Source organism: Pongo abelii, chromosome 10 (genome assembly GCF_028885655.2).
Source record: "Pongo abelii isolate AG06213 chromosome 10, NHGRI_mPonAbe1-v2.0_pri, whole genome shotgun sequence".
In the NCBI taxonomy this organism is placed as follows: Eukaryota; Metazoa; Chordata; class Mammalia; order Primates; family Hominidae; genus Pongo; species Pongo abelii.
Window position 1 is genome coordinate 88,272,868 of NC_071995.2, and position 21,141 is coordinate 88,294,008.

The 21,141-nt window shown below is 36.8% G+C and overlaps 1 long non-coding RNA gene across 1 annotated transcript in view; it reads left to right on the forward strand.

Annotated features, from left to right (window-relative positions):
* The first annotated feature begins 2,395 nt into the window (after positions 1-2,395).
* Positions 2,396-21,141, forward strand: part of LOC134759471 (uncharacterized) — a 166,114-nt gene continuing 147,368 nt past the window's right edge. The window contains exon 1 of the long non-coding RNA XR_010135693.1: positions 2,396-2,445. This is a non-coding gene — a long non-coding RNA (uncharacterized LOC134759471). The remainder of the gene's footprint in view (positions 2,446-21,141) is intronic.

Genomic DNA, 21,141 nt, shown 5'->3' on the forward strand with positions numbered 1-21,141 from the left:
TATTCCTTTTTGTATGTCTGTTACTGCACATTTCATTGTAGCTGATTTCACTCAGAAAATAGCCTTCAACTGTAGAAATGTAGGTCAGCATCATATATATTTAGGATGTCATTCATATGGAAGATAAAAGACAAGAATCCCTATTGCAAATTTCTTCTTTCCTTAATCCATTCTAGTACATTTCAGCATTGTAGGTTTTGGTACTTTGATTTTTCTTATCTCGTAGGAAAAAAAGCGGGTTCTTTCGTATTAATATTCATGACCATGTATACACGTGACACAATAAACCACCATTAAAGAGATTATTAACCCAAACATAATATTTTCTAAAATTGATCTAATAAGTAAATAGCTATGACCATCAGCATGTGTATTGTAGGAATGAATTTGATGAAGTATTCATAAATTACGGGTTGAGGGATGAATTTTTGAGTAGCTAAGGGGCTCTGCAACTATGCTGGTTGACTGCTTATACACACATATACACACACACAGTTTAATAATTACATGGGGTATAGAAAAATAGTTGGACAAATAAGTCTCATCCAAGTCTTTTCCTACCAAATTTGTCTCCAAACTAGGAATGCTAAACAGCTCAAAACTAGTGGACGTGAGCTTTATCCAGTTCTCTGCTTCTTCCCACTCTAGTTGGAAGTGCTAATGAACTGACAGCTCGAACAAAAGCCAGCGCACAGTAGTAACTCACATTTCTATTGCATAAAAAATGACCCCCCCCCCCAAATCAGAGCACAAAATGATGCAAGATAGAAGGGACTTCAGTGTATCCTGTTCATTTCTATACTTCGTATCTGATCCCTGCATAATCACAGAGTGGCTAAAAATGATTCATCTGAAAGACCTATTTAAGGAAGGAAGTGAAAGTCATAGGCTAAAAAATGGCCCATAATCAGGTGCTGACAGTTGTGTGTTGAAAGGTTCTATGTAAAGCCAAACTTTCCAACCACAAAAAGGGACCTGTTTTGTTCAACATTCTGGAGCAAAGAAATTAAGGGGAAAGCTGAGCTAAGATGAAAGGCCTAGAAATAGTTTTAACTTTCATGCTTGACACAGGAAAATAAAAGAAACCTACTGAGTAGATTAAACAAATAAATGTCCAATCATGCATTTAATTTGAATTCCCAGGAAAATCTGTCAAATTTGTAGAAAGACTCCAGAGTTTATTTTTGGTACAAGATAGGCCATCTCCTACGCCAAAAATTGAAACGCCTCATAAAATTGTATACAGGTGACTTGGCGATTCAGTGGCAGACTGTTCAGATTGTTTGTTATTGATGTCCCTTGCTGCTTGCTTGTAAATTCATGTACAGATTCATTCACTCATGCATTTATTCTTTTTTTTTTTTTTTTAATTCAACACATACTTAGTTACTTATTCATGCTGGGCATTGGGCTAGGCTTTGGAGACACAACAAATATCTCTTCCTCTGTTAAGAGACTTAGTCTAGGCCGGTGCTGTGGCTCACGCCTGTAATCCCAGCACTTTGGGAGGCTGAGGCGGGTGGATCACCTGAGGTCAGGAGTTCAAGACAGACCAGCCTGGCCAACATGGTGAAACCCCGTCTCTACTAAAAATGCAAAAATTAGCTGTGCATGGTGGTGGGTGCCTGTAATCCTAGCTACTCAGGAGGCTGAGGCAGGAGAATTGCTTGAACCCAGGAGGTGGAGGTTGCAGTGAGCCGAGATCACACCATTGCAGGCCAGCCTGGGTGAGAAGAGTGAAACTCTGTCTCAAAAAAAAGAAAGAAAGAAAGAAAAGAAACTTGGTCTAGTTTGTCAGAGAAGAAAATGAACTTTTTTCTTTCTTTTTTTTACTCTACAGTACTGTAAGTGCCATGACAAAAATAAGCCCATTCAAAATGCCAATTCAGACTGGGAAATCGAAGAAGGCTTCTGGGAAGTATTAATTGCTGAGCTGAGATTTGAAAAAGAATGGGTTTAGCCAGATGAAGGAGAGGCACTAGAACATGGTTGCTAAATGCATGGATTCTACAGCCAGGCTCTCTGGGCTCAAGTCTTGTTTTTTCCAGTAACTATGCATGACCCCAGGCAAGGTTCCCAACCTCAATTTCTCAGTTCTTCAATTTCAACCTCAATTTCTCAATTCTTCAACCTCAGATTCCTCAATTTCTCTATGAGTGGGGGTAACAATAGTACCTACCACTTACCTCTCCCAGGTTTGTAAGGATGAATAAATGAGTTGATATTTCCAAAGTACTTGGAAGAGTGTGTCTCACTTAAGTGTTACATAAGTGTGTGATGAATAAATACAGGGGGAGGATGGCGAGTGTCTTGGGTAGCAGGTACGGCTGGTGCAATAGCTTGAAATGGCATGCATGCTGCATTTAGAAGACAGTAAAGAATAGAACGCAGGGTCCATGACTGAGGAGCATCAAAAGATAAGGCTGGAGAGACTTGAAGGCTTTGGTAAGGAATGTGGTTATTTTCCTAGACACCATGAAGAACTCTGGAAATATTTTAAGCAAAGAAGTGAAAAGATTATATTTGCATTTTAAACAGGTCAGTCTGGCAACAGTGTGGAGAGTGGAGTGCATGATGGCAGGCAACTCTTGGAGGCAGGGAGGCAAATAAGGACAGTGTTTCCAAAAATTGCCTGATAACCAGACTCGTCTGGGGTGCTTTTAAAATATGCAGATCCCCAGACCCCTTTGCAGTCGATGCTGACTCAGATGACTTGGAGCAGGTTGGGTAATCTATGTTTTGAACAAGCAACTCTGATGATTCCTGCCTTTTCGGATTTTGCACTGAGTTAGGCGGAGGTTGTAGGCATCTATGCCTTGTTTAAATGAGGATTTAAACAAGAGGAGTAGAAACAATGTGGCTGGAGAGAAGGCAGCAAATTAAAAAAAAAAAAATTAAAGCCTAGCACGTTGGGAGGCCAAGGCAGAAGGAGTTTGAGATCAGCCTGAGCAAAATAGTGAGATCTCGTCCTTCCATAACAAAAATTAAAAAATTAACTCGTTGTGGTGGCTCATGCCTGTAGTCTCAGCTACTCAGGAGCCTGAGGTAGGAGGATTGCTTGAGTTCACAAGGTGGAGGCTGCAGTACATACCACTGTACTCCAATCTAGATGCAGTGTGAGACCCTGTCTCAAAATGAAACAAAACATAATGATAAAGCAGTAAGACTTGGTGCCACATAGGAAGGAGCCTAGAATGACACTCAAATTTTTGGCTTTGGTGACTGTGCAGATTGTGAAAGAATTTGAAAGAAAAGCAGATCTGGAAGTGAGGTTAATGAGATCAGATTCAGATAGGTTGAGTTTGAAGTGTCAGTGAGAAGAGTCTATTCAGAGGTTGCAAACATATGCCTGAGTGCAGAAAAGAGATCTGGGCTGGAGACATGTAATTGGAAGTTGTTAGCACATAGGTAGTAACTGAAGCTTTACAAACTCCAACGTTTAATCAGTGGGGAGAACATAATCCCATTTTATTTGTTCATTAATTTATTCACTTAATTATTTTTTCAACAAATCAATTTTAAATGCATATTTTGTGCTAGGTGCCCTGCTACCCACTTTTTCTATGCGGGAGACTGTGAAGAAATAGCTAAGAGGAAAAGAAGGAAAAGAGTAGTACTGTCAAAGTCAATGGAGAAGATTGTGTCAAGTGATACTGAGACTCCAAATGAGACAATGAGAGAAAAAGGTCCCCTGGACTTAGCCAGAAACAAGGAGGTCATTAGTAATTTGGGAGAGAATAGAATAGATTCTGTTGAGTGATGAGTAAAGAAATTGGATCAGAGGTGTGGCTTGAGGCATGAATGGGTAGTGAAAAAGTGAAGTTAATGAAGGAAGAAGAGAGAAAAATGTGGCAAACTGCAGATATAGTTATAAAATCTTCTACCTGTTTGCCTGTCCCTTTGCAATATTTCTTTGCAGCTACTCCCATCAAGAGGTGGAGTTTATTTCCTCACCCTTTGTACTGGGCTTGGCGATGTGACTTTATTGTGATCAATGGGCCATTAGCAAATGTGATACAAACAGAAGCTTGAAATGTGATTGTGTATTGGGGCTTGCCTGCTCTTGCTGCTTTTGGGAGACTTGTGACTGCAACCAGGTAAATATAAACTTGGAGCAATTTGCTGGAGACCTGTGGCCAGTCATCTCTGTTACACTGCTGGCAGCCAACAACAACTAACAGTACCAGCCACCAAACATTGAGTGAGATGTTGAATCACTCCCTAGCTGATCTACTCACTGACTGCAGCTGCATGGGTAAGCCTTGCCAATTCTAGCAGAAGAACTGCCCAGCAAAGTTCTGCCCAAATTATTGATTCACAGAACAATGACTATTATTTTGAGACACCCAGTTTTGGGTGTAGTTTCTTACACAGCAAAACCCAACTGATGTAATAAGACATTGTCTGAGTGTCATGGATTTCAAATGTCTAAGTTCTCTGGAGGTTTGTATCTGTCTCTGGGACTTTTGGCTGCAATAGAAGGTCAGAAAACCTATAATTGTTCTTAGTCTCTTTTCTCTTCCTAACACATTGTTCCAGATAGAAACAAAAAAAGAGTAGTATCCTAGAAATAGAATAACTGGGTTGTATAGCATTATTGATTCATGCCATGATATGGCTGAATCTTAAAATAATTACTTTTTTTAATTGAGCAAAAGAAGCCAGACCAAACAAACACAAAGAGAGTATATATTGTGTATTTCCATTTATTTGAAACTCCAGAAAATGTATAATCATCTATAATGAAGAAAGCAGATTAGCTGTTGTCTGGGGATGGGGTGAGGAAGGGAGGGACAGATTACCAAGAGGCATGAAGAAACTTTTAGGGATGATGTATATTCATTATTTTGACTGAGCTGATAGCTTTATGGGTGTATACTCTGTACATATGTCAAAACCCTTAAAATGATACTTTTAAAAAAGATATATAGTTTAACGTGCAGTTAACCCTTGAACAACTCAAGGGTTAGGGGTGCTGACCCACTGTGCCGTCAAAAATCTGTATACAACTTGTAACTCTCCAAAAACATAACTACTAACAGCCTGCTGTTGACTGCGAGCCTTACAAATAATGTAAAGTCTATTAACACATATTTTGTATGTTATAGGTATCATATGCTGTATTATCACATTGAAGTGAATTAGATAAAAGAAAAAGTTATTAAGAAAATCATAAGGAAGAGAAATATATTTACTCCTTTTTTTGTTGTTGTTTTTTGAGACAGAGTTGTCTCGCTCTGTAGCTCAGGCTGGAGTGCAGTGGTGTGATTTTCGCTCACTGCAACCTCTGCCTCCTGGGTTTAAGCAATTCTTCTGCCTAGCCTCCCTAGTAGCTAGGATTACAGGCGCCCACCACCGTGCCCGGCTAATTTTTGTATTTTTGTAATTTTAGATTACAGGCGCCCAGCACCATGCCTGGCTAATTTTTGTATTTTTAGTTGAGTCAGAGTTCCACCAAGTATGCCAGGCTGGTCTTGAACTCCTGACCTCAGGTGATCCACCCACCTTGGCCTCCCAAAGTGCTGGGATTACAGGCATGGGCCACTGCGCCTGGCCTGTTTACTCTTAAGTAGAAGTGGCTCATCATAAAGGTCTTCATTCTTGTCATCACATTGGGTAGGCTGAAGAGGAGGAGAAAGAGGAGGGGCTGGTCTTGCTGTCTCAGGGGTGGCAGAGGAGGAAGAAATTCACATATAAGTTGATCCTTACAGTTCAAACCCATACTATTCAAGGATCAACTTTAAATCAATTATACCTCCATAAAGCTGCTAAAGAGAAAAAGAGAAAGAAAATCTTTGAATTGGCTTCTTATTCACAAGTGTGGAGTCAGAATAATGATACTCCAAAGATATGCATGTCCTAATCTCTGGAGACATAAGTATGTGGAACTGTGTAGGACTGTGAACATGTCACCTTACACGGCAAAGGAGCTTTGCAGATGTACAGTGATTAAAGGAGTAGACTTGGAGATCAGGAGAGCATCTTGGATTAACGGTGTGGGACCAATGTAATCACATGATCTCTTAGAAGAAAAGAGCGTTTCTCAGTTGGGTCAGAGAGATGAGACGGAAGAAGAAGGTGGAGAGATTTGAGGGAATCAACCTGACTTTGCTGGATTTGAAGATGGAGCAAGAAGTTTACTTGCCAAGCAAAGTGGTGGCCTCTAGAAGCTGGGAATGAGCCTCAGTTTACAGGAAGCAAGAAGACAGGGACTTCAGGCCTACCTCTACAAAGAAGTAAGCTGCAAATAACCCAAATGAGCAGGAAATGAATTCTCCCCTAGAATCTTCAGGAAGAAATGCAGCCTACAGCCTCTTGATGAGACCCATGCTAGATTGCTGACCTAGTGAACTATAGGATACTCAATTTGTGTTATTTTATGCTACAAAGTTTATAGTAATCTGTTCCAGCAGTAAAAGAAAATGAATACAAAAAGTTTTCATGGACAGAAAGTTGGAATTATTGACTCAAGCAGCTGTTTGAATGACCTGAGCTCCCAGTTATAAATCACAAATAATTGAGTTGATTGTATTTTGCCATTGTTTACTGCATGCTCCTTTCTCAACAACTTTAGGCTTACTCACTTTTTAAAATGCAGCTCCAGCCACAGAGTTGTTCTGCCATAGGTTGGTTGGGGTGTAGGGGGTGAGTAGTTCTTATGTCCTAGTCTGAGGCATACACAAGTTACATTTTCTGCAAATATAGAAATATTTTCTCATTAAACACTGGTCACATCAAACATCACATTGCAATTTTTTCGGGGGTGTGTGTGTGTGTGTGTGTGTGTGTGTGTACAGATTTTGAAAGCCAACAAATTTCAAGATAAAACATTGTACACTTTTCCAGACACCTAAAAACTTCTCAGGTTTAATAGTCTGTAACAGGCTGTTTCAATTTAAATACTGGCTCCACTCTATACCTCACTGGTTGCTTAACACTCTGTGCCTTAGTTTTCTTATCTGTAAAATGGGATGACAGGGCTACACTGAACATAAGGATTAAATGAATTTGTCTCTGTAAAGCACTTTTAACAATGGCTGGTACATTGTAAGCACCAGTGAATGTCGGGTTGTTAATTGTTATTATTACAATGATGTCTTTGCTGCCAGTTAGAACAATTTCCAACTCAACAGTGGATTCACCTAACTTCATGTGTCGTAGCAGAAGAAACCTCAATTTGCTTGTGTGTCTGTCTCGCCAAGAAAATACAGGTCACTTCCTCTGGCTTTCTTGCCTTAAGAGTTCCTGTTTCTGCCGAAGCAGAAGCAGGAAGAGAAAGTGACACAGTGATGTTTGCTGAGCAGAGCAGGATTCTGTCCAGTGACTTCTTTTTCCCCAATTAGGAGGGTGTGTTGGCAAGACATGGATTGTTCTTTACACTTTCCCCATCTTTTCAGCTTTTTCCAAGAGGCCTTGATCTCTATCCTGAGGCTTTCCTCATCAGCACATGACAGTGAGCTGAAAGATTCCTAAAGTTCTGTTGTCTCTCAAAACAAAACAGAACATTCCAACCAAATTTAAACAGATCCATTTACAATTTTATTACATATCAGCTTTCCTGTGTGGCATTTATTTGAGGAAAGGCTGTCTCAGATATGAGGGAGTTGGTTTTAGAAAATTAAATCAGACAGACTAAAATGACGATCTGATTCACGAGAGGAAAGAAGATACACTATGTGATAGAAGAGTTATTTTTGGGGAACTTATTTTCGTGACTCTGAATGCCCAGAGGAGAAAACATATGGATGGTATTGCTAATTTAGTACCATGTCTGCTTCAGGCTCTATGTGCAGTTTTCTACAGACTGGGCAGCCGACTCTTTGGTCTCCATTTTTGAATGGAGTGCTGCAAGAGATGCTGTCTGACATACGAAACAGTCAATTGAAAATAAAGTAGCAGAGTAAACGTAGGCAGTTTTCTTCACTGTGGTTACAAGATGGCAGGGCCTTCCAAATTTGCACACTGTACATTGAAGTGGAAGTGGATGCTAGCTCTAAGAGCTCTGTGTGGGCGGCCTTGAGAGTGGGTATTTTGATTTGAAAATTTTGTTAGTTGCCATAGTAATTGTCACAATTATGTGGTTTGTTCGATCTTTGTGATACTGAACACCTATTAGCAGCACCCAGAAAGCGGTGTGTTTTAGTTTTTTTTCTTGTGCATACTTACAGAGAGAAAAACAATAGTGTTTGGTCAGATTTTAAGATGAAGTAAAAACAATAAAAAGGTATCACATATCTTTATGTAAAGTGTGTTTATTTTCTTAATTATTTTTTAGTCAGATTTTTCTTCAGCAGAAAAGTCATCAGGAAGTGATTTTTTTTCTTTTTCCAAAACAAGGAGACCCAGAAACCAAGGTTACAAAGCTTTGTAAAAAGAAGAACAGGAAACGCTCCTCTTGTTATTAATGTGTTGTGTCAGCAATGATGCTACTCAAGTTCAGGCTGAAATTTAAGCTGAATCAAAAGCAAGTGTGTGTTTCTACTCCCTTTGCATTTGTGGTGCTCACCATGGCCACTGATTATTTAGTCCTTGATTGCTTTCCTGGACTGTTTTGCAGGTGACTTTTGAAACATGGAGAGGCATTATTTGGCTAAACAAACTATTTGTATTGCAATTGTTACATAAACTTGAATGCCTATAGCTAAATCTTCACAGCTTTCTTTATTTTTGCCTCAGAAGTATTTTTTTTTAACCTATCTGAATATTATTTTCTAAATTAATTAAATGTAGAGATATAATGATAAAAATAAGAGTATCTTGTTTGGGTTATTTCTGATTTTTATCAGGAGATAAGGCCGGTTCTGATCTTTGACAGAGCTCTATGACATGGGAGCTGAAGTGGCTCCATTGGTTGGCTGACTCATGAGAGAAGGAGAATGTGGGAGAACTGCTTAATCTGCAGTCTGGATGGCCATGCATGTGGAGATGGGAACAGGAGGAATTGACTACCTCTTACTGTTTCCAGTCAAATTTCCTGAAAGACTTTGGGATGAGTGAGTGATAAATGGTGTTTATTACTTTTAATACACAGATATGAGGGAGTTTATTACATTTAATACACCTATGAAGTGATCAATTAAGTATTAAATAGCATGTCACAACACTGAAATCTTTTTATAACTATTGATTTAACTGCCTTTGATACTTATTGTCAGTATTTGTGCTCTAAGTGCATTTTTGTTTGTTATTAAAAACACTTTGACTGTGCAAATTGAAACGATGAAACACCTCTACACACCTATTAGAGTGGCCAAAATTCAGAACACTTACAGCACCAAATGCTGGCGAGGGTGTAAAGCGGCAAGGACTCTTCATCATTGCTGGTGGAAACATAAAATGGTACAGCCACTTTGAAAGACAGTTTGGCAGTTTCTTAGAAAACTAAACATACTCATACAGGTTTAGATACCAAGGAGCAAAATTGCTGAATTGTGCTCCTTGGTATTTGCCCAAGGGACTTGAAAACTTATGTCCAAACAAAACCTGAACACGGATGTTTATAGCAGATTTATTCATAATTGTCAGAATTTGGAAGCAACCAAGATGTCCTTCAGTAGGTGAATGGATAAATAAACTGTGGTACATCCAGGCAATGGAATATCATTCAGCACTGAAAGAAATAAGCTCTCATGCCATCAAAAGATATGGAGGAACCTTAAATGTATGTTACTAAGTGAAAGAAACCAATCTGGAAAGGGTACATACTGTAGGATTACAACTATATGACATCCTGGAAAAGGCAACACCCTGGAGACAGAAAAAAGATTAGTGGTTGTCAGGGGTTAGCAGGAAAGGAGAGATGAATAGGCAGGGCACAGAGGATTTTTTAGAACAGTGCAACTACTTTGTTTAACACTGCAATGGTGGATATATGTCATTATACATGTGTCCAGTTCATGCAATGTACAACACCAAGATTGAACCCTAACGTATGCTATGGACTTTGAGTGATAATGATGTGTCAATGTAGGTTCACCAATTATAACAAATTTATTACCCTGGCAGGGCAAGTTGATTTATGGGGGAGGCTATGAAAGTAGGGGACAGGGGTTATATGGAAAATCTCTGTACCTTTTGCTCAATTTTGCTGCAAAACTAAAACTGCTCTAAAAAAGGCTTTTTCTAAAAAAATTCTTTTATCCTAAGAATTCTACCAATCAGAAAAAATGGCCAGGAAACTATACACTCTTGGCAAATTATTTTAAATGAAACCATTTGCTGTTGAAAAGTCATCAGTTTTATGGTTGGGCCTTCCTGTGTAATTTTCTGTTAGAAATGTTGAGGATTATGCAAATGTACAATTTTATTAAAAAGGAAATGATGTAGAGTGAGACGTAGACTCAACTAAGGCCTTCAAAATTTTATTAGATATATTAAATAATGCATAAACTTAAGAAAAATGAAAAAGTCACAAACCAGTATTAGCTTCATAACAAATTGTTTCTTTTTTATTTATATATTTTAAATTTAATTTTTAATAGCTAAGACATTATTGTGGTTCAAAAACCCATAAGATGTTATACAATGAAAAGTGTTGTTTACATCCAAATGTCTTCCTAACTCAGCCCCTAGTTCTAACTCTATAGGTAACAGCTATTATTGAGTCCTTGAGTAGTATTCTAGAATTTCTTTATGCATATACAAGCAAATATATATATATATATATAATTTTCTTCCTACTCAAAAGATTACATACTATACACACTCTTTTCACTTAACAAACACTATTCTATACTGTTTCACTTAGTTACACTATTTTCATTTACGATAACTTGGATACCACTCAATTTCCGTATATGGAGACTTTCTGCATTCAGTATTTAATAACCACCTACAAGTGTATGACATGGATATACACTATTTAGCTAGATATATATTGGTGGACATTAGGATATTTCCAAATTTTTCATTGCAATGAGTAATCTTGTACATACAATATTTCACATATTCCTTATGTATGTCTGGGGTTTGCTAGCAGTGAAATTTCTAGGCTGAGAAGTATATGCATTTGTAATTGGTAAAGATATTAGCACATTGCCTATTTATACTCCAATCAGCAATACATCAGAAAATACTTTTCCCCTCAGAGTCCTATCAACAGATTATGTTAGCTAGCTTTGGATTTTTGCCAAATGAGAGGTCAAAAATTATATTCATTTGTGGTTTCAATTTACTTTTCTTTTTTTAAAGAGTGAAGTCGATTATCTTGTTATTTATTTAGGAGTAATTTTATTTCCTTTTCTATGTTCTGAATGGGTCTTACCAATTTTTAATATTAGGGAGTCTAGCCTTTTGTTTGTGATATGAGTTGCAAATATTTCTCTCAGTTTTTCTTTTTAAAGCTTTGTTTACAATGCTTTTTTTCATGAAAATATTTGATTTTTCAAATGACAAAATGTATTAACATCAACTTATGACTTTGGAATTTTGAGTCATAAAAGTTTAGACAAACCTTCTTAAGATTTATAATGAAAACTTCCAAGTTTTCTTCTTCTTTTTTTATTGTTGCACTTAAAAACATTTCCATCTGTGATATATTTGGAATTTATTATGGCAAATGAGGAAAGACATGGATATTACTTCACTTATCCCTAGACCACTTATTCACTAGTCCTACTTTTTCCCAATGATCAGAGATGGTGTCTTTTTTATACACTTAATTCCTGAATTATCTGGGTACACTTCTGGGCTTTCTATTTGGCTAATGAACCAGTATGATACTGTATTTAGGCTTTTAAAACTATTTTTATAACCTTTAGTACTAGTCCCTCTTCTATGTTTATTTTTCTTATTAAATTTAGCATCAGATGATGTAGCTTAAAACTGTAGGATTTTCACTGAGATTATGTTCAATTAAAAATTAATTTAAGGAGAATGGACACATTCACAATATTGAGTGTTCATAACCAATAACATGGTCTATTTGTAGAAAGGCTATTTTGTGGCCTTCAGTAGTATTTTAAGTTTCATTTTTAATAGAACTTACATTTTCTTGATAACGTTTATGTATTTTTTTCTTTTCTGTTGCTATTATATATGGAATCATTTCATTAAATACTCTGACGTTTGATGATATGACAACTATTGATTTTTGTACATTGATTTTGTGCTTGATTATTTTACTGAATTCTATTACTGTTTGCAGTAGTTACTAGTAAAACTTCTGGAATCTTTCAGTTATACTACCATGTAATCTACAATTAGTGAAACTTTTATTCATATGTTTCATTTACATAAAATATAAAATAAATAAATATATATATACATATATATCTGTAATCTCTTTCTCTTGGGTAATTGTGTTGACTAGTAGCTCTAGCACAATGTTAAATAGTAGTAGTATTAGTGAATATTAGCCATAAAAGTCTGATGGCTTTGAATGGAAAAAGATACATTTAATCATGATCACATAGCCTCTGTCTATACTATTTCAGTAAATATTTTCTTTATTGTTTTATTTATTTATTGTATCAGAAAAACGTGATGAATTTTCTCCAATGCTTTTTCAGCACTTATGGACAGATCTTACGGTGTTTTCTTTAGATCTGTCAATATGATGAACTACATTAATAAAGTTCCTAATATGAACAGTTATGACTCCATTTGGTGATAATGTTGTGGTGGTTGTTTTTAATGAGCTCCTAAATTCAGTTTGCTAATACATTATTTAGAATATTTACATTATTATTTATAGTATAATTAGTCTCTAGTTAGTGTGATCAAATAATATTATTTACATGATTATACTTTTTAGAATTTATGAAAGATTTTAATTGGGCCAGTCTTTGAAAGGATAGTGTATTCTCTATTTTCAGGTTATAGGGTTTATAATATATTAATCATTTGTATTATATCAATTCTGATACTTAAGTCATTCTAGCTTTATTTACTTTTTGTCCACCTGATAAGTTGTGTACCAGACAGATGAACCAAAGTCTCCCAAGATTAGTGTGATTGTATTTACTTCTCCTTATACCTCCTGTAATTTTTGCTCTATGAATGTCATTTCTATATTATTTGGTGCTAATTTAATCATTATATCTTCACTATGAATTGCACACTTTGGCATTATCAAGTGCTATTCTTTGTTTTATTTAATACTATTTGTTCTGAATTTCACACGGTCTGGCATAAAGATTGACTTCTGCTTTATATTATTGTTTTTGTTTTGTAGATACATGACCATCCTTTTATTTTCAGCCCTTGTGAATCACTTTATCTTAGATTTTCCTTTGTGTTTGACATACAGTTGGGTTTTGCTTCATGATTCAATGTGTAAATGTTTTCCTTTAGATAGATAAATCAAGGCAACTTGCATTTACTGGTATGACAGAAATGTTGGTCTTTGTTCTTTTATATTAATTCATACTATGTTTCTGGTTTATAACTTTTAAAACATCTGTTACTACATGGTCTGTTTGCTTTGCCTGCTTATTGTATTTAGCATGGAGTTTTCCTGGTATTTGGGGAGGTTTACATTTTTATTTTAGTATTTTTATAATTATGTCTTTATATAATACCATTATTCCTAATCTTCAGATATTATCCATTAGTTTCCTTTAATGAACAATGATAAAGGTGGTTTGTTTACTATTCTTTCCTCATTTCTCTTTCTTTCCCCAATTTTAGTTAATTATCTTTCTTATTGTTTTCTAAAGTTATAATGATTATAAGTCAGTTTTAAATAATAGCATTTGACTCCTGGCTATTGCAGACGAAAGAGCTTTCCATTCTACTCACATTTTTCTCCAATTTTTTATAAGTTGAGTGCTCCTTGTCAGGCACATAAAATTTACACTATATTCCTTCATCATAAACTGCACTTTGCATTAGTCTTAATTGTACAGTTACATATTTTCAATAATCACTAGCAGTCATTTTGCCACAGCTTCCCTAGTTGTTTATTGATTGGCAAAAGTTTTTCTTCAAGTCGTTTCCTTGAGAAGTGTCCATGAGAACAGTATTCCACAAATTCTTGTGTATTTAAAATCATCTGTAATTTTTATTCCTGAGGAACAGTTTGGCTGGGTATAGAATTCTTGATTCATCCTTTCTTCAGGGAATATTTTGTAAACATTGCTTTACATTTCTGGTATTGATAATTGCTGTGAAAAAACCTGATTCCAATATGATTTCCTTTCTTTATAAGTAACTTGACATTTCTGCCTAGTTGTCTAATTCTTTATTTTAAGCATTAAGTAATTTTATTAGTATATGACTACTGATTATTTTGGGTCAGTTTTTTTCTGTCCTAGCACAGTGTATCTCTGTGATACAGAAATTCAAATCTATATTTTAAGAAAATTTTCTTAAATTGTAACTTTAAATATTTGTTTGTTAAAATGTTGTATTTTCCTTTTTGGGTACTCCCTGTATGCAAATATTGGATCTTCTTTGTCAGTCTTTCAGTTCTGTTTTTTGTCGAATACTTTTTTTTTTTTTTTTTTTTTGAGACAGAGTCTTGCTCTTGTCACCCAGGCTGGAGTGCAATGGCGTGATCTCAGTTCACTGTAACCTCTGCCTCCCGGATTCAAGTGATTTTCCTGTCCCAGCCTCCCAAGCAGCTGGGATTACAGGCATCCACCACCATGTCCGGCTAATTTTTGTATTTTTAGTCGAGATGGGGTTTTTCCATCTTGGCTAGGCTGGTCTTGAACTCCTGACCTCTGGTGATCTGCCTTCCTTGGCCTACCAAAGTGGTGGGATTAAAGGCGTGAACCACCATGTCTGGCCTGTCAAATACTTCTTTGATCTTTATTCCTATTCATTTTGTTTGCTTTCTTATCTGTACATCTCTTACTATATTTTTTGCTATGTCTGTTCTACTTGATGTGCAATTTTATATTAATTTCTGTTTGATTTAAACATTCTACTTCCTTCCTAACTGGAGCAACATGAGTGGAACTGGTGGAGAAGGAGTCAGGCATGCAGAAAGGTGGTACCAGGAAACAGTATGGTAGAAGATGAGTTTGAAGAGTCAGGCAGGAGCTAGATCATGTAAGCCTTATGCCATGGAAGGAGTTTGAACTCTCTTCCAAGTGTGATGGAGAGTCACTGAAGGTTGTTAAGCAAAAGAATGACTCAATCTGATGTGTTGATATGATTACTCTGACTTTTGTGTAGAGAATAGATTGTACGGAGGTGACAGTAGAAGGAAGATCTATTAGGAAGCTACTAAAGTAATCCCAGTGGCTTGGCCACGTTAGTGGTGGAAGAGTTGGTGAGAAGTGGTCAGATAACAATTTTTCTTTTCTTTCTTATGTCATGAGTTACAGCAAATTAACCTATATTTGTTTAAATTTGCATGTGTATTTACGAGTGCCTTTTCAGCAGAAATGTATGTTGCCTGTTCAGATATAATTTATTAATTTAGCTAACATTTATTGATGACTTAGCACCAGCACAGTTCTAGGAAGTAACAATACAGTGATAAATAAAAACAGATGCAGTCCCTGCCTTTAAGAACCTGTATTTCAACAGATGAAAATAACAATAAGATAATAAAACAGTTAATATTAAGTAATTACATATTTAGGTAATGTTCAGAACTCTTTCCACATGATATCTCATTTATTCATCACAACTCTGTGAGACTGATATTATTATAACCTTTATCTTACAGGTGAAGATATTGAGGATAAGAGTGGTTAAGTACTTGCCCAAGTTCCCATAGCTAGCAAATGGTGGGGCCAGATTTTAGTCTAGATTAAGTAAGTTAGCAAATACATAAGGACTATAATGAAACATAGTAGAGAAAATGCAGTAATCAGGAAAAACCTTTCTGACCAGGTACGGTTGAGCCAAGACCTAGTACATGTATGAGAGCCATCCACACAAGAGCTGGGGTAAAAGCATTTCCAGAAAGAGCTAATAATAAGCATGAAGATTTGAGACCAGAATGAACTTGATAAGTGAGGAACAGAAAGGAGGTCTGGATGGTTGGAGGGTGGGCAAAAGGGAAAATGGTACAAGACAAGACTAGAGATCCAGCAATGGACTGTAAAGGTGCGGTGAAATGGGAGAGAAGACCAGTTAGGAGGCTGTCGCAGGAGTCCATTTAGGAGATCATGGCTTGGATTAGATGGTGGCAGTGGAGGTACACAGAAGTGGATGGATGGTTTTGAAATAAGTTCTAGAGGTTGAATTAACAGTACTTGCTAATGGATCTGATAAGGTGATTAAGAGAAAGGAAGTAGTCAAAGATAATTCATAGTGGAAATGTGTAAGAATATCTGAACATAAACCTATAGCATGATTTTAAGTCAAAAGAATTCACCCTTAAACATTTGGTTTAATATGGTGGGAATGAAGGTGGAGTCAGATCAGGATTAACGAAAGACACAAAAAACTTGGATTCCTTGTTCTCATGAAGTTTACAAAATGATGGTAGATTACATTTTCTATTATGCTGTAATACCTAGGTATAATTTTCCCTCATTTTTCAGATGGGGTCCTGAGGCATAGAATGCATAAATGATTTGTCCAATGTCATATGAAATGATAGGGCCTAGATTCTAATGTTTATATTTATTCCATTACTTCATGTTGATTATGTAATATCCAGATACGGACCTAGATAGCTATCCATATACATTGATGTAGATAATCTAGGAAATTGAAACTTTACCTATCAGGGTGCTTTTGAATTTTTTCTTTGTTCGCTCCTGTTTAATTAAAATTGATATTTAAATTTGGCATTTGCAATTACAGGATGCTGATAACAACATTCTCAATTAGGACTGAAGAAGTGTGTCTAACACTCTGGAAAACACACCTCCTAACCGCCAAAGTGCCTGAGTTTATGTAAAACAGAGAGATTTTCTTCACTGTCAGGTTTTCTGCCTCTCACTTCACTCCCACAGCTGTGTTTGAATATTCAGAAGCAAGGTTGGAGGGAGGAGTCAATTATTTCGGGTGGGCGACTATACCTGAGCTTTTTATTCAGTGGTGAGGGCAAAACACAGTGTAAGTAAAAACAGAGATTTCTGAAATGTTTGAGTTACTATTCTGAAACTTCCAATAGAAAATACACTTACAATGAATTATCTTAAATTAAATTTTAATAGCCTCTAAATTGTATGTGAAGTACTAGCACAGAAGCAGTCTCCTGTGCAGATAAACATCATTAGTGTGTAAGTAGGGAAACTTCTCTGACTTCTATTTCCCTCTGGGTTTTCTAACATCTCTGTGGATTCTTTAATGCCTAATGCGAATGCCAATATGCTTTTCTTCTGGACTCCCCCAGTGGGCCCCCTGTGTTAATAGCCAGCTTTTGACTTGTCGCTCCTGAGAAAAAACAAAAGTGCTAGTTCTTTGCTGAGGTGAAACCTTACTGCCATCTGCACACGCTCATTCTGGCAGCTCCTCGTGATCCTTCAACTCACAGGAAATCCTTAGAGGAATGAAAAGGACAGGCCCACCCCCACAGCAGAGCAAGTTCCCAGCTTAGTCACATCAGTGGGATGAAGGCTGACATGGTGTATTGACAGGTCGGTTTAATACCCAAGTGCTCCTGCAAACTGGTGCATGGCTGCTTGGAAGCCTGGCATGCCCCCAGATGGCAAGGAATTTTGGCTCCTCAACTTGTTCTTCTGCTTGGAGTGGAAGGTTCCCTCTATCCACTCAACTCTTCTGGATTAAGCAAAGCATTTGAGGGGGTTGGGGGGGAACGCAGAGACTTCCCTTGACCACCTGGATTCTGAAAGGGCCATTACAGGAACATGGTCCTGTGGTCAGTGCACTTTTACCACCCACGCCAGGCTAAATGACCACACCCTGAGTGGCCTGGTCCCAGAGCAGCTGTTTAGACTGCTTGTGTGGTCATACCAACCCTCAATAAGAGAAAGCCTGCCAAACCCCAGGAAACTTGGAGTTTAGGTCAGCTTAATGCTTTCCCATTAGGCCCTGGGAAGGAAGAAGGTGTAGAGTGACAGGCATTCAGGGCGGCCAGTGTAACTCTGGTTCAGACATTTTCTGTTTTTGCTGGATTGGTTTTCTGAACAACTGCTTTCTATTTTTGTTTCAAATCTGTTTTATCTTCAAGACAAAATAGGGTATATTACATAAATAAATAAAACCTTTCCACTGAAGAAAGTCTACAAATACATTAATACATCTTGATTTTCACATATAGTTCATGTAGAGTGCCCTACAATAGTCCAGCACCTGTTTTCAAGTTGGAAATGGGCATTTCGAGAATTGGGAGCTCAGAGCATGATCTTTTGGTATCACACAGACCTGTGCGCTTGATGCTTGCTCTGCCTCTTACCCTGTGATCTTGGGGGAATTAGTGAATTTCTTGAAGCCTCAGTTTTCTCATCTGGAGAATGGATGCAATTATTATACAGTACTAGGCACACTGAATTGTTGAGTGACTAATTGAGATCATGTGTATAAAATACTTAACATGGTTCCAGGCACATAAAAGGCTGTAAGTAAATGCCAGCAGTGATATTGTTATTGAAGCTGGTAACACCAGTGCTACACTGAGTTTTTACCCATTTGTGTAAGTTGAAAACCATTGAGAGAGCACAGACTATTCAATGATTGAGCCTATGAGATTTTGGTCATTAGGCCAATTTGAAAAAGGGAAAAATATATAATGATCAATGAATATGTAATGTTCTTCATAGACCCATTTATAATGCTGCAAATGGATTCAAGGTACTTTTTTGGTAAAATACTCAAAAGTATGAAAATTACTTTTCTTGTCAGGCCCACCTTAAGTTCTTGTCAGGCCCAAATCAGTTGCATGTGTGTGGGTGGGGGGGTGGGGTGGAGGTATGTTTTGCTTTACTCATATTGTGAATTTCTTTTCCTTGTAGTTCATTTAGACTGATGACTCTGAAGAAGAGGTATGCTGCATATAAATATGTGGTTCTCACACATGGGTAGAATAGTGTAAGACTGTCACATGATTGCAGTTTTCAGGATGATTTTATTGTCAATAACAAGGAGTGCCTTCTCACTGTGCCACAATGAGCACTGTTGAAATTTAAGAGGAATTTATAGAATAACAATTAATTTTTATATTGGTTAGGGGAAAAATCTACTTGGTGCTTGAAAATTTAAGGTCATGATAATTTATTGCATCTTATGATATCAAGTTGACCACTTACTAAACTTTTTACTAGAAACAAATCCTTTATATCTTTTTTTGGTATTTCTGTAGATAACATACTTTTTTGAATCCTCTGTGAACATTCAGAATTAGAAATGTAGCCAAAAGACTGAAAAACTGGCATTGAAAAAGTAGCTTCTTTGGAAACGGAATAAAAGCAAAGTTATCCATATCAACCTTGGTACCTCACTTTGCAGGAGCTGATAAAATTCTCTTTCCTTTGGCTGCAATTTATCTCTTGCTAGTTGTACAATACCAGATTGGTATCTTTACTCTCTAAGAAACCCTATCTTGGTTCCCAAGTGCTTTATTGGTACGGATCTATTCTGACTTTGGCATATTGCCAACCAGTTTGACATATTCAGGAGTCTGAGTGAAAATATTCTAGGAACATTGGGAGATGTTTTAATTGCCTAAGATCCACTAGTAGGCATTTCAGAATGTCTCCTAGCTTTTGATTACTGACCAAATCAGGAATTAATGATCTGCCATTTTCCACATTATTGCTTACAAATTAAGAATTGACATTTTATGCTAATATATTCCTGATAAACTTTGCCAGTCATTTTTCTTTCTAACAAATCAAAAATATATTTTCAATTAAAGAATGACTTGAAGATGGGAACTACCAACCCACAGACCTAGGTAGCTGGGGTTTGTCTTTGTTGCTGTTATTCAGAGGCAAAAAGACTTGTTAGGGTGTTTGTTGAGAAGGATGTAACTATGACACTTTTGGCTCAGTCTACCATTACAATTACTAATGACAGTTTTGGGGCTTGGGGAGCAAGCCTAAGATTGTCCTTACATAACAGAACAAGAAGCCTTCAAATGGTGGTGGTGGGGGGGGCAGAGTTGAGGATATAAAAATAATTTGGCACAAATTATATTTTATGATCTTCCTTGTTGCCCTTCCTTACCTGAAATTTTGTAAAGATGATATCAGATTAAACTGAACTTTAAGGCAGCCTAAAGGGGGGAAGATAAATTACATATATGAATGAATATGACCAGTCTTTCTTCCATACTCCCAGAGCTTCTGAAAAAAAACCTTGTGGTTCACTGTAACGTATTTCACTTTACAATTGGGCATGTTTACATTTTAAAAATGGTAAATTCAAGAGGGTAGAGCATGGCCTCATTTGTTTTTGCCTCCCATCTATGCCCAGTAGGAGTTTGTTGACTGTGTAGCAGTTAAGGGGGCAGTACCATACCTTTACCTTGGTCATGATGGAAGTTATAGGATTATGATCACGTTCTCCATATAAAAATATCCACCACATATCTGCAACCCCTCTCTCCTATTCATCAGGCATTGCTTCCCCAACTCCCTTCTCCACATGTATCAGGGCATTTTGAATCCTCAAATGTGTTGTTTCACATGTATTCACCCACATTTACCATATTTTAGTGGAGCAGACACCAAGATTTAGGGCAAGGGTTGAAACTTACGGTTTGTGTAAGATAAACTATAATAGGACAATTCATATGTTCCAGACAAGATAAAGGAAAATCAGCTTTGCCAAAGATTGATTGATAAAGCAAGTAAGAGAGGAGATCCAGTTAGAGAGACATAGAAACAGAAAAACCCTAAGACATAGACATGCAAAGACAGAAATGGAGACACATTCATATGCATGCATGTGCACATGGACACACACACACACCAGCATTCTATGCCAGAGCTGAATTTTCATGAGCATTTTCCTTGACTTAGCCTCTTCATGTTTACTTTTTACCCTAGCCTTTAAAAATTGAGATATCTGACTTATGCTCTTTTTGCAGGAATGTTTTTAAAGATTATTTATTTAAAAAATAAAGACCTGCAAAACACTGAGAGATCCTCATAGACAGTAATCATATCTGTCACATATAAAGCGCGTACTTATATTTATTATTATAAGTGTTATCTATAATAAGTGTTATATATTCTAAGTTTTTCATAAGTTTATAGATAGTGTATGGGAGGAAAACATCTAGAAAGAGTCTGGTCACTTCTATGTTAAATAAGCAACCACCAGCTG